This window comes from Agelaius tricolor, unplaced genomic scaffold, assembly GCF_023055355.1.
Source record: "Agelaius tricolor isolate 1412-34295 unplaced genomic scaffold, bAgeTri1.0.p SCAF_35, whole genome shotgun sequence".
Classification (NCBI taxonomy): Eukaryota; Metazoa; Chordata; class Aves; order Passeriformes; family Icteridae; genus Agelaius; species Agelaius tricolor.
In genome coordinates, this window is record NW_027269295.1 from 3,114,198 (window position 1) to 3,128,931 (window position 14,734).

Sequence of the window (14,734 nt, forward strand, 5' to 3'; positions counted from 1 at the left end):
TGTGTTTTACTTTCTGCAGCCTTTAAGAGAAATGTTGCACAATATAAAGGTATTTTTCTTAATTCCAAAGCAGGGGCCTTTGGCTCCCTCTGAGGTTGGCCAAGCCCTGAAGGCAGCATTAGGAACTGAGTTTGTGTCAGTGTGACAAAACCCCAAGTACAGCAACTGTAGGCCACCACCTCAGAGGCTTTTCAAATCTCCTAAAGAGCCCTTGTACAACAAAATGTGTTTCTGTGATGTCCCATGATTTATGCACTCTCATTCTTTGATTTCTGCTCCATTTTGATTAAAGAAAACAGCAAATACAGGTAAGAACATGCTTCCTATAATTAACACCAGCATCAGTCTTCAATTTCTTCCACAGATAACATTTTCCCCTCAGTTTATCAACTTTTTTTGGCAATCTGTGATTCTGTTCAGTCTTTACACAACCCAGCCATGTAAATGCAGCTGAAAATCTCATTCCATTAATTTTCTTCCTTTGTAAGAAAAGACTGAAAGGCAATTTTCCCCCAATAAAACAGTTGCAGTAATTGCAGAGGCAGGGTTTTAGTAGACAAGAGGGGAAGAAAAACATCACTCACAGCTGTAACTGAATAAACCAAGATTAGGATGGATGGAAGTAGGAAAGGAGAGAGAATCACTGGACATCCAAAAGAGACACATTTTTGTATCTAAAAATATTTTTTTCCTCCAATTCCCAATACAGAATTTTAAGCACAAAACTCACCCTCTCCTAGAACACCTGATGTCATCTCACCATTAAATAAATCTGCAGTTTGGAACTCACCTTTGCTATTTTACACCACAAAGATCTGATATCAAGGAGAAATCAAAATTTAAAACAAGTGAATTGAAAACATCTACTAAGCATCCTCACAAACTTCTTTTTCCCTCTTAACACCTGGTTGGTTTTTTTTTTATTAGGAAGGCATGAGGCAGAATAAGCAAATGAAAAAAAAAAAGTTCCAGAAGCTCATAATATTAAGTTAAAACCTTAATACCCTATTTCTAGTGCTCAATAGGCTTTAAATTTGTCACCAAAAAATAGGTATTATTTGCCTAAGATCCCAGAATAACCTGACATAATAATCTGAATAGCTGTGCTCAGTGCTTTTCTGCATGACTACAAGGTGAAAGGTGTTTCCCACCACAGATCAATGTTGAGCCCACAGCTCCATCCCAAGCTTGCAGTGCTGCTGGCATTTCCTGGGCTTGCCACTGGTTCCCAGGCTCACAGCACCTCCCTGGTGTGACAGAACAAACCACATGAAAGCAGTGACAGGAAGAAAAAATCAAAAATCAGAAAGTCAAAGATAGCACCCTGCCGAGGGTGTGTTTAGGTGAGTTCCTGGTTATCACATGCACTCAAAGTGTGTCAGAGGCTGTGGGGAGCCTGGAAAGGGAAGAGCAGCAGCAGCTGTGGGAGCTGGAACATGAAGCCAGAGCCAGAGTTACCCTGGATAGCCTGGCAGCCCTGCAATGGGTCTGACAGAGCACTCTGCACATTCACAGAGCACTTCTAGGCTTCCATCAGGGATCCTCTTCTGGCTGTGGCTTTTGGAAGCCATCCTAAAAAAGAAGAGCAAGTATCTTATTCCTGCATTTCCTCTATTTATTTATCATTCATCAGTCTTGAAATAAAGTTATGCAAATCCTTATTGTATGATCAGAGTTTAAAAATGCTGATTTAGGATTATTTTGGACATCAGCTATATGAATTCCAGGAAGAGTTTTTTTTCTACACAGTTACAAAACACAACTGCAGCTGTCTTAATTTATAGCAAAGTTCACAAACCTGGTGAGGTATTTCTGCTCAAATCTTACCCAAACTTCTATCTGCAAGCCCACACAACACACTGAATCAGCATGTTACAGACAAGAATCATTTTCACCTATGAGAATTACCTACTGCACCCTCTCATCTGCCCTTCTGGAAAAGGAAAGGAAAGACAACTCACTGGAATATATTAAATATGTTGCACTCTATTATCCCCAAGTGCTTTTATCTAATTTGGGATTTAAACCAGCACAAGAATTGTCAGAGCTGCTCAGTAGAGATTCACTTTAAGTCATCCCAGACCAACAGCTGAGTCACAAGTTAAACATTATTGTACCATACTCAAAGCCAGGTCGAGTTTATCCTGTGATGGAATTTTTAAATTCCAAAAAATCCTACTCCAACAGGATTGTATTTTTTGCCACTGAAGATAGGAACACTAAGACAAGAAGTGCTGTGTTCATTTGAAAAATAGGTCATGTCAAAAACTGCTTTGAAATGTATTATTTAAACAAAGCTTACAAAGAGTGCTGAAATTCTTCTGCTGAAATGTCTTCTGATGTCTGCACCAAGGCTGACCAAGGAAGAAGGAGCATACAGGAGGGGAAAGAAAATTGTGCAGAGAACCAGGAAGAGGCAGGATGAGATTTACCAGATATCCCAAGGATGTGGAGATCAAGAACAGGAATACACAGTAACTTGAGAAAACAGCCTAACAATTACTTCATCAGCTAGATCTAAAAGATCTAAGCCCAACATGTTTTTAGGAAAGCATATGGAGTTTGTCACTGAACCTGACTGAGGCCAAGGTGTAACCACATTCAACAGCAACAGCCATCCATACAAGAGACCCTGGATTTGCACTCTCTGCTTACTGCATACACACTGACCAAAGAATTCCTGCTACTACAGACAGGAGATGTTTACAAACACACAACAGTAACCACACAAAAAAGATTACTTAACACAATGCCTGCAGTCACCTCACTTCAGACCATATTCTCTCTTAAAGCCAGAGAAAGGTCTTTGTGACAAATCCTAAAGCATCTCCACATGCACACACTGTTACCTGGTACAGACAATGCTGTTCAAATCACAAATTGTCTGTATTAAGTTGCCCCCATGAATGTATTTTAAGGGCTCCCATATCTTAAAAGCCATGGATCAGGACTGTGGCTACTACAATAATAGTAAAAAAGAAAAATGGAAAACAGAAATGCAAGATGAAATCATTCCAGATCCTATGTTTTAAGAAACAACATTTCAAAATTCTCTAAAATAGCCAAGTTCTCAGAAGGCCAAGCTCTGAGTAACCTGATCCAAACCTGAAGTCAGCCCTGCTTGGAGCAGGGGGGATGAGATGACCTTCAGAGGTCCCTTTCAACCATGTCAGTTTAAGGTTTCATAAAATAAACTGGAGAGTGGGGCTGTGTGTGTACACACACAAAACCACTTGTTCTTTATTTCTAAATGCCCTGGGCAGTCTCTGATACAGCTCCTGTGAACACTGCATCCAGAGCATGGTCACACACAGCACTGAGCAGAGCAGGCTGAGTCTGGCATCCTGAACACAAGTCTACAGAAAGAAGCATTGCTCAGTGACCTGAACGAGGTGGTGAACATGGACCTGCTCACACTTATCAGCTCTTCCTGATCTCAGAACCACCCAAGTGATCTGTTCAATCCTCAGAGCTGTGCAAGCACAATCCTCACTGCCAGGGCTCTGAGTGCTGCAGTGCTGAGGAATCTCTGGAATTCTAAATGAAATTAATGCTTCTGCTGAGACAGGGGAAAAGAGAGGAACAGGACACTCAAACCACAGACAGTGCTCAGCTTCACCATTGCTCTCTGACCCACACTGCATTTGCACATCTCAAACTGAAACTCCACTTCTCCAGCCTCTGGAATTCCTCCTTTGATGCATGCTCCTTCCTGCTATCCACTGATCAGTGTTCTCAGCAGTGACTCACGAGAACATGCTTAACACTACACACAGCTGAAACTTGTTTGGGGTGTCTTGATTTAGAAGCCCACAGCAGGGTACAGGACATGAAAGCCTCTTGCAAAAGTAGTAACAAGCATCATCATTACACTGATGATAGGATTTCATCCTATTAAATCACACAAATGATCATGGCTTAGAAAAGTCCTATTTCATATTTAAATTTTACCACAAGATAAAAGCCATGATGTTCTACTCAGCCTGAAGAATTCAGAATAAAACCAGGCTCCTGCCTCCCTGTTACATTGTTAAATATTAGGCTTTGATGCAGCATTCCTCTTGACTGACTGATCAAGCTTTCCAGACTTACAAGCATTCAGAGTAAGAAGAGCCAGAGAATTAAACAGCAATTTGAACTGCTAAGAAAGCAGGGCATTGAAACACTGGTTTTAAGTGCCCTATTCCAGTATCTCCCCTCAGTTCTGCTCCCCTCTCCAGCAGGTCTGAGGTGATCTAAAAATCTCCTTATTTCACCAAGAAATCTGCAAGAGCTATTGGAAACAATTTTTCCTCCAGTTTTGTAGGGTTTTTTACTACAGAAGTAAATCAAAATATAGGCCAGACTACCTTTCCCCAGCAAGACACAAAGTTTTCAGGTGATACCACATGATGGGAGCTAAGAGCACAACTGCAGTTACTGTGATTTTAGAAAATGGCTTCTTGCAAAGGCTAAGTAATGGAAGATTTAGTTAGTACCATGAAAAGCAGTGCATTGTAACTTCAGTTCTTTAACTAATGGTTTGAAATTTAAGTTCAACACAGAACAGAACAGCCCTTATTTGGATGAAGTTTCCCAGTTTATGCATGTAAGTACACACATTTCAAGAGATTTGATAGAGCCACAGTTCTAAGGAAACCAACTGGCACAGTAAGTCCACTTCACAAACACAAAACAAAATCTAAATTTGGTGGTTTTATAGCTACTTCCTCTATAAATCCCTACAGAAAATTCTCACATTTAACATGATAGGTTTATGCCCTAAGTATTCAGTATTGCCAACAGCACAACTGATGATTCTGCTGTAAGTAGTTCTCCTAAAGTACATTTTTAATGTATCAATGGAATAAGAGGGTAAGTAATTCTTATGAGTTTAGTTCTGACATCTGAACACAGTCAAATTCCACAATTTTTATAGACCCACAGGAGCAGAAAGCCTTCCTTGGCCATTTTGACTAAAGCAGAGCCACTGCCCATCATATCTATCAGAAGAAAGAATCTTGTTTCAGAATCATTTCCATTCACCATGCTGCTAACTTTACTGGAAAACAGCAATGATCATGTTCTGCTCTACAGAAATGAGATATTCAAAAGTGTATGCTCATAGAGCAACCCAGATATATCATCTGTCACCCTGTAACACTACAAAAGGAAATGTTTACAAGTCTGCTTTCTCTTGATTTTTCTTCAGCATGAAGTGCCAGTGTGATGAGAGGTTTGGAGGAAGCCTTAGTAAGGGATGAATTGAACCATATTCCAGTACTATGAACAAGAATAATCATTCTACCAGTGATTTACACAGTGAGTGCAACTCAACAAATCAGGTACTGGCAGTATTATTCTACTTGCACAACAGTAAGTCATTAAATAATAGAAATATTTGCAGTGTGCATTTAAAAAGGCACAAGAATGAGGTTAAACTGGCTGAGAATATGCAGTTGTGGATTCTTCTGATCTTGAAGCCTTTGGAGGAAAATGTAACAGAAGGCTGAGTCCTCTTCCCTCCTCACTGTAATGACACCAACAATTGGAAATCTGAGAGCACAGGAAGACACTCCACTGAGCACAAGTGCCAGCAGTCACACTTCTTCCATGAGCCAAACTGAGTTATTTACATGAACCATTGTTTGGTCAAAGAAAAATCTGAAAGGTACAGAGCAAAGAGAGAACACAAATACAGAAGAAGTAGCATTTTCATTTTGAGAAAGTCTCAAAAAACTGCCTTCTCAACTTCTCAACTTTTCTTTTTAATCCATCTGTGCAACATTTAGAGCAAAATCCATTGTTCATAAAGCAATATTGAATTCAGATACTTCAAAAGCATCAAGATAATATTTAAGAGCAACAGCAGTTTCTTCCAGCTTGGTTAAAAAACTGAATGCAGAGTACAATGATCTAATTAGGGGAATTTCTCCCCACAGAGAGGCTGTTCTAGTGTAAGCTGGTGTGAAAGCCCAGCTGGCTCCAACACTGTAAGATCAAGACCTGAAAGCTTATGCAAGTGTGTGGTTAAAGAAAAAAAAGTTGAAATCAGAACACTGGAAGTTTCTGTGCTTCTGATAACCATCCACTGAGTACCCTGAATGCTGCACCAACCTCAGCTTCTCTGTTCAAAACCTTTCCAGGATTACTCACACTTGGTAACTACAAAACATTCAGAACCACCAACACTGTTGTGTAGAGCCTCAGTTCCTGACAGTGCTGCACTTATTTCATCTCTGTTACAGGAGAAAATAATGAAGATGCAGCACTTATCAGCTCATGTATCAGCTGCTGTGCTATCAAAAGCAAAGCAAGACATCAAATGATTCAATCACAGAAGATTTTAGAGAAGCACCAGAGTAGCTGATCTCAATTGCTCCTTTTTTCAAAGGCACCAACACCATCTACAGTCCAGCAGTTTTACCCACCCAAGGCATCAATCACCTGCACAAGTGCCTTCCAACACATGGGACATCTGTTCCCTAAAGAGAAGCATTCCAAGAAACACATTCAGATGGAAGCACACTTGATGCTGACTAGAACTGACACTAGAATATTGTTTCTATCTTAACCCTTCAGAGTTTTAGATAAAATGTAAGGAATTCAGTCATTAAAATAACCTACAAAAAGTTATTAAATTCTGACTAAGTTCAGCAATACCATGAGCACTTTGGCTTCTCCTCTTTTGTTGCCCCTCAGAGAACTCTGCACAGACTCTTCCAGGGAAATAATCCACTCCACACACTTAAACACTGACATAACACAAGAAAACTTTATGTAATTGAGTTTAATGTGCTGTTCAACACAACACAGAATTTCACACAACTTACAGGAATTCTTTACAGTTCACAATATCCCCATAGCAAAATCAAAATGGGGTAAAAATTGCCCCTGTATTGTTATGCAAGAGCTGGGTTTTCTTCTTGCTGCTCACCCTGAAAAGCAACACAGTAATAACAGTTACAATATGATATTCAAATAGCTAAACATGAAATAAGTTTATTTTGTTTCACCATGTCTAGGAAAGTGAACTCCCTTAATACAATCTCCTAGCCTGGAAAGAAGAGGAAATATCACAATAAGTGCATTTGTGCTTTTCTATGTGCAATACCCATAAAGAGACCAACATCTCCTGTTTTATGGTATATAAACAGAGCTTTCACTACAGTGAAATACAGAGCAGCACTCAGCATTACAGTAAATTATTTGTCTGACACTCACCACTCAATTGTCTGTAAGAAAAGCTGTGTGACATCCCTTTGAAGTCACATTAGTGAAACAACCACAGACTGTGGTTTGACAGGGCTGGGGGGTGGTTGTTTTTAGTTTTTTCTTTTTTTTTTTTTTCCCTTTCTTTAATTAAAAACAAACTATGAACACTAAAGATCAAAAGCAGTACATGCAGAATCTTTTAGGCCAATTAAAAATTGCAACAAGTCAAAACAAGGCACTGAAAATTGATTTGTTTGAAGAGAACAGGAAGCTGTCCTACCAAGCAAGTTATATTTATCAGGCTTTTTTTTTTTTCCTTTCCTTTTTTCTTTTAAATTTAACTTACACTTTCCTGCTTGCTAAGAAACTCCTCAGCTGTTCACCTTGGTCATGGTAAGTCTGCAGCATTTACAGCTTGCTGGACCTTCCTGGAGATGGTTTATTTGCTTTCCAAATTTGGGAAATTGCACTTTTGGAATTGCACTTTCCAAGTGGACAGGAATGCCATGGCTGTTCAGAGAACACATTGCTCAGGATGAAGAGAAATTCTGCAGCACAGAGTCTGCCAAAGCCCCACAGCTATGAGGAAAGCCGTGCAGCAAAAATCATTACAAAAGGAGCTGCCAGGGCCAAATTAGGAGAGAGGGGGACAGGCTGAAGCCTCCCACAAAGCTGGGGCTTCCCAAGTCAACATTTGTTATTTACTGACACCAACTCATCCTACTGCACACTTGAGCCATCCTCTCTGAACTGCTCTGACACTTCTGAGTATCCATTTTGGATTTGTATTGTTTCATTTTTACTGAATTGAGGAAAAAAAAAAAGACACAGTCCATAATCAAATCCCAAGAAAGTCAGTTCATAGAATCCCAGAATGGTTTGACTTGGAAGGGACCTTAAAGATCATTTTGTTCCATCTCCCTGGCATGGGCAGTTCTATAATGAGAATTTGTCTTTTTAACACAGTAAAGGAATTTTTTAATCCATATCATTCAATTACTACAATAGTAAAAGAATCTCAAATTCCCCAAAGCTTCCTCAAAAAATCCTGTTCAACTACTTTGGTTCATTACTTTTCAGCGTTAGAGCAAATAACATATATTTTAAAAAATATTGTTTATTATCTGCTTTGACAGCTTTGCAATTGTTACATGTACACCAGAAAAAGACTTTTAAATAAGCTTGGTTAAATTCCAAATGTTAAAGTTAGAAGTTAATAACAGAAGAAGCACCAGAGAAGGATTGATTGTCTTCAGAAACCTCACTGGATGTGGGTTGGTAACCCTTCCATTGGCTTTGCACTGCCAATGCCCTTTAAATCAGAATATCTGTACATTCCTTCCTTCCTGTTCTATCAGCCCACCAACTCCTCACAACAGCCACAACTCAAAAAACCATTCCATTTCTTCCATTGCACCTGGCAAGAATCTACTTGACTCCCCCACTGCTCCTCCATCAGCTCAATTCTTTACCACTGCTGAAAGCCAACCTCATCAGGCTCCAAAAGCAAGCCAGAAACCAATCATTAGGCCACCAAAGAAGCTGAATTTAAGTGTTGTTCCTCCACTGTCTCTGATGTGTGCAGTCCCTTAATAGCTAGTGTTTAGCCAACCTAAAATTAGACTCAAGAATAAGAAGCCTAGAATACAACAGCTGCTTTATGGTTATTAATTCAAATACAAACAAAACAACAACAGGAAAACATGACAGCCAAGAGCCTGGAAAGCAGGAAATACCCACCTGCATCTGCTCCCTTCAATGGGAAGTGCAGTGCCACGCCTCTGAAAACAAGAGAGAAGTGTGCATTAACATAAACACTGGTCCTTTCTCAAGAAAACTCACTGTTTTCTGTTTGCCCAGATTTCTAAAAACACTGAGTTAGCAATTGAGCTTGGTGTTTTAATATGCAAGCTCAGCTACCAAGAGGACTTTGGGCAGCTGATTTGACCCCTGTATGGACATGCCACAGCCACCAAGGCTCAGCACTCCACCTCACTGCTCTCCTGTGAGCCAAGACAAACCCAACAGTGCCACCACTGAGGTGGGCTTCAGACACTGAAACACAAACCATTTTCCTCATGCTGAGGTTATACAAGTGCTCCTGGTAGGAAATATTCCCTGGAATAACCCAGCATGCCCTAGGATGCCTGTCTCAATGAACTCCTCTTATTTTTCACTCTCCTCATTCTTAGGCACCTGTTGCTCCTTAGCCTTGTACAATTACCACTGTGTACATGCCTGATAATCTGTCCAGCATTTGATGTGTTTGGTGGGGTTTAGAACCTTCACACTGATATCATGAGACTGTTCCAAAGCCTCACTGCCTTACCTTTTAGGGCAATGAAGTTGTTTTCATACCAAACAATTCTTCTCAATATTTCTCGCATCTCAGAATGCTGAAGTAAGCAATCATTTAAATACAAACCCTCTGTCTCACCTGTACCAAATCAGTCCCAGGGATTCAGTAACTGCTACACTCCAAACTAAAATTATAGTGCCAGAGAAAAGTGCTATTTTGAAGAATGTACCTGAATTTTTCAGCTTCATCAGCACTGGTGTTTATTTGCTCCTGACCAACTTCCAAGGATTCTTCTCTGCCATAGAATTGCTTTCCAAACCCCAACTCGTTCACCTACTAAAATCAAAAGTAAGAACAAAAGATATTCAGCATCTTCAATTTATCTAAAATTAGCTGTATATTCTCCTATTTATATATAACTTTTATCTCATTATTTTTAAATGTCAGCTGCAGTCCTTCAAGTGGTACCAAGAAAAATATTTTATCCACCCTTCCCAAGCAAGGAGAGGACAGTACTAAGGTTCCATCTGCTGCTATTAAAGGAGTGTTGGCTGACAGTGCTCTTTCTTCCTTCCCAGAGATCCTTCTCACACCCTCAGAGAAGGGACAGAGCAGAGCTTTTAACAACAGGTTGTCACTGTCATATCTAGAAATAAAAAATGCACTTGGTGTCAACACTCAGAATTATTTACTTCCTATTAGCAAACAGGAATATCGTGGCAATCTACTCACATATCCAGTAAAGTAAATCCCTGCAACTTCTGAGTCATTTCTGAAATCCAACTTTTCCTTGAGCATCAGCTACCGGTCAATGTGATCTCCCACATAAATCCTTGTTTTCCCCCTTCTTCTATCAAGACTCTTCTTTCTCTTTTCCAGAAAAGACAACACGGGGGGCCTTCCACACCTGTTTGCTGGCAGGGACATGCTGAGCCTGAAAATAAAGGAGAGGCTTTATTGAAAGGCAGCTCAGGACAACAGCTGGTACCTCAGCAGCACAGCGAGGACTGATGGCCGAACGCCTCTGGCTCCTCGCAAGTCCAGCACCCGCTGCAGCCCCGCACCGGCGGCTCCCGACCCGTCCCCACCCGCTCGGCTCTTCCTCCCTCGGTGTCTCTCCGAGAGAAACGGCGGAGAACCGGGCCGCTCCCAGGCGGGACAGGGCGAGGGACTGCGGGACAGCCCCGCACACCGCCCCTGAGGGGACAGCAGGGGCCATTCCCGTCTCACACCGCCCCTGAGGGGACAGGAGGGGTCATTCCCCCCTCACGCTGCTCCTGAGGAGAGGAGAAGCCATTCCCGCCTCACACCGCACCTGAGGGGAGGAGAAGCCATTCCCGCCTCACGCCGCACCTGAGGAGAGGAGACGGCCATTCTCGCCTCACACCGCCCCTAACGGGAGGGTCCATTCCCGCTTCACACCGCCCCTAATGGGAAGAGCCATTCCCGCCTCACACCGCTCCTAACGGGAGGGTCCACTCCCGCCTCACACCGCCCCTAACAGGAGGGACCATTCCCGCCTCACACCGGTCCTGGAACAGACACACACAGAGATACACACACAGACACAGACATTCCCGCCTCGTGCCACCTCTGAGGGCACGCCAGCCCCTCTCGCTGCTCCGCAGGGAGGACAAGCGCACCTCACACCGCCCGAGAGGTGCCCTCACAGCGCCCCTGCGGGGTACGCCCTTTCCCAGCCGCTATTCCCTTTTCCTCCCACGCCAGTGTCCCGCTGCCCCCGGCGGGGTGGTCGGTCGGTCGGTCGGGGTCGGTCTGTCGGTCCCTCGCCCGCCGCGGCGCCACCACCACCGGCAGTGACCGGGGTAAACAAGGGACATGCGACAGGCGGCGCGCGCTGATGGCGCCAGGGTGACGTGAGGGACCCGCCCTGCTTTTAAAGAAAAAGTCCGAAAAGGATTTTAAGTGTTAAGCCAGGACAATGACTCGAAATCAGCCCTGATGGAGCGGCCAGTGGCGCTCAGGTAAAAACTGTTCTCAGCCCTTCGCTGAAGCCCAGAGGAAGAAATAACCCAGCATGTCTTTTTTAATATTTGTTTAATAACAAACTTCAGTTTCATGTGCACAATAAAAAATCTACTGTTCTCCCAAGCAGCAATTCGCAGGATGAATATCCGAAATACTGTGTGATTATCTTATCTTCTGAAAGGCCGGATTCAAAGACAAAACTAGAATTTTGCTCTGAAGAACAAAAGATGTTTGAAATGCGACCTACCTGTGAAAATGCTAAATCAGTGACACCGAGAGAAAGAAAATGCAGTGAAAATTTGCAATCCTTGTTGTCACAGTGTGTTCCAAGAGTGACACATACAAAACCTGCATTCCAGCAGGTCTTTGGCACCTCCACACACTCCTGCTGACACAGCCTGTGTTTTAAAATAATAACTAAAAACTCAGACCAAGTTAGCCAGCAATATTTGGATAATTTTATCTAAACAAGAGAGGGACAATCATACCTGACAATTTTAAGGAAAGCGAAGCCAAGACCTGCACTCTGACTGCACCTTGAGCAGTGTAATCCAAGTAACACCAAAGTAGAATTCCTCACGTTTATTGTTCGCTGCTGAGGTTGGATGATTCATCACATTTAAATTCTTTCACATGAGCTTCCCAACTTCCTTATTTTATCTGTTACGATCTCATCTGAAGAGAATTAAAAATTTTTATCTGAAAAAGAAACTGAATTATGCTATGTGGTACCTAACATGCAATAAAACAGGCAGAAAACATGAAGTTAAAAAAATAAAGAACAGTCAATCAAACCAAGAAGCTGAAGCATTTTTACTACAGAAAAGTGGCATCTCTAACAATATATTTGTTTCATGTTTCCTATTTTACTTTCTCCCCCTCACCATCTGCCTCTGTTCTGCTTTTTTCTTTCGAAAAGCACCCACCTCATTTAGCTTCACTCACCCCATCACAGGATTCAGGCTGAATTAAAACAAAATCCCCGGTGCCAAAGCCAAAAAAGCACTACCTCTTCATAGAAGACTTATTCCATAAAGAGTTTTTCCAAAAATAACTCCCCATTTTCTTACAGGAGCTGTAGATCTTTAAGAGAAGCAGTCCATCTCGATTCAGTGCTTTGCCACGCACCCTCTAGGCAAAGGAACTTGAGCTTTTTGGCCCCTGGTAACTCTGGGTGGTACCTGTGCCTTCAGTGCTGCTCTTTTTGCCCAATTTCTGCCCTGTTCTTTTGGTAGCCAGCACTGAATCCCACAAGAGTGAGATCCCGTGGTGTGGAGAAAGAAGGTGAATTACAGAACGTGCAGTTTTTGAGCAGGAGCTACTCCTTCCATCATGGAATCACCTCAGCAATGCCCAGGGGGATTTGCTGTTCTGTGGAGCAGAGTCCCACTGCTTTGCTTAGGAACACCCTGCATGAAAATAAAACCATTTTGGGGAGACAATCCTCAGAAGGAAACAGTGAGAACTAGAGAATGCCCATCTTTGATGTGTGTGCCATGCAGGGGTCAGGAGAGCCTGGCAGTGCCAGAGCCGGAGGAAGCAAAGGATAGTGAGGAGAAGATGAAATACAAAAAGTACTGTGAAAAACATCAATCACTTGTTTTTAAAATTTTAAAAGTTTAATAGTAATAAAATGGTTATAAAAATAGTAATTCAATTAGAGTAATAAAAATTTGGACAGTTTGGATTAGGACAATATGAGACAATAGAAACAAAGAGTTATGGATGTCCAGGTACCTTTTCTGGGCAGTATAAGCCTGAAAAAGGACCCACGTTAACAGAGGATTAACCCTTAAAAACAATGATAAACCTATTGCATATTCATACACCTCATAGATGATGCATAAATTCCATTGAAACACAGGATTCTGCCTGGTCATCGTCAGCTTCTTCCTCTGAATCCTAATGGGGTATTCATGGCTGAGTGAGGTGGGAAGAAGTTAATTTCTCCTGATAATGGATCAATAAATTCACTTTGTCTGAAAGATTTAGGTGTCCTGTGACCACCATCTTTGTGTGAGTCCTTTCTTTAGAAAAAAAAAAAGTATTCTACATAACATAGTTTCTATTTTAACATTTTGTTATAACCTAAAACTATATTTAACAGCATTACTTTCTAACACAACACATATAATATTCATTTTAATGTTTGCAAAAAGCCAATCATAAAACACGCATTTTTCACAGTACTAACCTGTGGCAGCACCGCAATCTGAGCCTGGAGGTGAGTCCCTGCAGGGCAAACGCTCTCATTTGTGAGTCAATTCTCTGCAGCAACCATGGTGAATTTGTTACTGCAGGGAAAACTTCTGGGCCCAGCTGGGGTCAGCCCTGAGCCTCTGGGTGTCTTTGGAGAACATGTTCTGTGCGGGGCAGAGAGGAGCTGAGCCAGCTCAGACACCCTGCCAAGGCACCGGCACCTCAGTGCCCACCCTTGTGCCTTCAGGGCCAGCGGGACCTTGGCATGGGAGCAGCAGGAAGGAGTAAGGGGCCCGTTGTTATCCTGGCTGTGTCTCTGGGGGTCCTGGGAGCTGCTGGGGCGCCAGAGGGGGCTCACAGAATCACAGAATCAGTTGGAAAAACCTCTGAGATCATCGCATCATCCAACAGCGCCCTGTGTAAGCAAACACCACCCTGTCAGCCAGACCATGGCACTGAGTGCAATGTCCAGCTGTTTGGACACCTCCAGGGATGGTGACTGCACCTGGGCAGCCCATTCTGATGTTTAATTACCCTTTCCATGAAGAAAATCTTCCTGATGTGCAATCTAAACCTCCCCTGGTGCCGCCACAGGTTATGTCCTCTCCCCTGACTCTCATGTGTCATAGAGAGTGTGGTCACCCCTAAGCTTCCTCTTCCAGGCCTGGAGGGCGGGATGAGAGGGAGAAAAAAATATGGAACGCTTCACGAATTTGCGTGTCATCCTTGCGCAGGGGCCATGCTAATCTTCTCTGTATCGTTCCAATTTTAGTATATGTGCTGCCGAAGCGAGCACGAATGTCGGTGCTTACCCGTCGGTATTTATACCCCGAGCATTCGGGCTGCTCAAGGTCAGGGTGACCCTGTTGGGACAAACGACGGTGCCGGTGGGAGCAGCAGCAACTATGCACAGCACCCCGACTATTCCGAGGGTCTGACAGGCCGGAGGCGGCGGACAGGGGGGACAGACCCCCCAAACCCTGCCCAACCGGGGTTATGCAAATAGCGCTGCTGTATGCAAATACGCGCAAAGCACTCTGGGGCGGGGGGGGG

At 42.8% G+C, this 14,734-nt stretch overlaps 1 long non-coding RNA gene and 1 other non-coding gene across 4 annotated transcripts; both read right to left on the reverse strand.

The window, feature by feature from the left end:
• Positions 1-6,735: 6,735 nt before the first annotated feature.
• LOC139602673 (uncharacterized) lies at positions 6,736-11,371 on the reverse strand. Of its 3 annotated transcripts, none has more exons than XR_011683344.1 (6): positions 11,137-11,260; positions 10,809-11,025; positions 10,226-10,427; positions 9,723-10,139; positions 8,935-8,975; positions 6,736-6,917 (listed from the first exon to the last, which is right to left on the reverse strand). It is a non-coding gene; the product is annotated as an uncharacterized lncRNA (long non-coding RNA). The 3 variants fall into 3 exon arrangements; XR_011683343.1 differs by lacking the exon at positions 11,137-11,260 and having other exon boundaries at positions 9,723-9,829; positions 9,983-10,139; positions 10,809-10,967; XR_011683342.1 differs by lacking the exon at positions 10,809-11,025 and having other exon boundaries at positions 11,137-11,371.
• Positions 11,372-14,370: 2,999 nt separating this feature from the next.
• On the reverse strand, positions 14,371-14,477 carry LOC139602796 (U6 spliceosomal RNA). The gene has a single exon (XR_011683433.1). It is a non-coding gene; the product is annotated as a U6 spliceosomal RNA (small nuclear RNA).
• Between the last annotated feature and the right edge of the window lie 257 nt (positions 14,478-14,734).